We start from the raw sequence: 1,860 nt of genomic DNA on the forward strand, positions 1-1,860 counted from the left end.
TTTTAGGAGTAACAACATGGGAAGACATACAGAGGACAAGGGGTGTGGAAAGGATGCACAGCTTTCTTGACCTATCCCAGCAACCACTCTCCCCAGATGTCCACATGTTCACAAAACTGGAAGCTCTCTGAACCCTGTCCTTTTGGTTTTTATGGAGGCTTCATTACATAAGCATAATGGATTAATGTTTTTTTTTTTTATTTCTAGGAGAGAGAGAGAGAGACACAGCGTGAGCAGGGGAGGGTCAGAGAGAGAGGGAGACACAGACTCTGAAACAGGCTCCGGGCTCTGAGCTGGCAGTCAGTACAGAGCCCGACACGGGGCTCGAACCCACGAACCGCGAGATCATGACCTAAGCGAAAGTTGGACGCTTAACCGACTAAGCCACCCAGGCGCCCCAACATTAATTTTTTTTTAAATAGAATATCTGACGGTTGCCTCCCTTTCTGTTTTTATCTGATTTTTCCTTCCCTTTCCCTATGTTCATCTGGTTTGTTTCGTAAATTCCACATATGGATGAAATCATATACTTGTCATTCTCTGCTTGACTGACTTATTTGTCTTAGCATAATACACTCTAGTTCCATCTACATTGTTGCAAATGGCAAGATTTAATTCTTTTTGATAGCCAAATAGTGTTCCATTGTATATATCATTTTCTCTTACACAAAAGGAATCTAGAAATACCTCTAGCTTCCCAGTGTACTGTCCTTAGGTTGTGACCCCTGTGCTTCCTATGATCTCAAGATGCCTGTCAAAAGTCCAGGATAAAAAGGCATGTAGCAGCTAAATCCAAATCTTATTATAAAGAATTTTCCCAAAGCACTCCAGGTAATGTCTGTTACTTTTAGTTAGTTTGTTTATTTATGTTTTTCCATTTGCTATATTCCTATCAAAGAAGACTTAGAAATGAACATGTTTATCTTGAAACATTGTTAATCCAAATAAAATTGTGATTCTCTTAGTGAGGGATATAAGAGGATGGATATTGGGTGCCCTCAAATAGTAATAAAGTCGTTTTGTGTCCTAATGATTTTTCAGGATTTACAAAAAGCAAGAGAAAAAATTACTCACAGTTCTATGCTTTTTCTGCCTGGAATACATTTCATTCACACTGGCTGTCAAGACTACTGAATTTGGGGATGGCCTGTGTAAAATATAAACAAGAAAATGGGGTGCTACATTCATCCACATAGATTCTTTTCCTCATTTGCATTCTTCCACAGCCCGTTTGCTGCTTCAGGGTAAAACAAAGTGAAAGCAACCCTGAGCTTACCAGGTCATCCTTCTCATTCAGCCTTGAGCCTAAACTCCATTTTCTAACATAGCTCTTTCTCTCTAAAAGAATTACCTAAGGATGAACTCCAGCCTAATGAAAAATAAGGATAATGGATGCAAGAAGCATTAGTACATTAAAAAAAAGAAGAAGCAGTGAACCTTACACTTATATCTAAATACATGTTCATTATTTAAAATATAATGAAGAAAAAATATTAAAAAACACTTAGAACTACAGACACAGACTGGAATAATATAAAACAAGTTTGTGATATAAGGTCACTTCTGGAGATGAAACTAGAGAAATGGGATTTAGGAGGAGAACAAGAGGAAATTCAATATACTATATAAAATTTTATTTCACACACAAACAGGCACTCCACATGCTTATAGACATAACTGTGTAACTATAACCAAAATAGCACATTATTAGCAGTTGTATATTCTTACCACATGGATACTATCAGTAATCTGTATGCATTTTGAATTTTTAAAATATTTTAATAACAAACAAAAATGTACAGCCTCATGAGTAATTAAAAACACAAAGAAAACATTATGGTTCCTGTTCTTTTTTGCCTG

Source organism: Crocuta crocuta, unplaced genomic scaffold (genome assembly GCF_008692635.1).
Source record: "Crocuta crocuta isolate KB4526 unplaced genomic scaffold, BGI_CrCroc_1.0 scaffold263, whole genome shotgun sequence".
Lineage (NCBI taxonomy): Eukaryota > Metazoa > Chordata > Mammalia > Carnivora > Hyaenidae > Crocuta > Crocuta crocuta.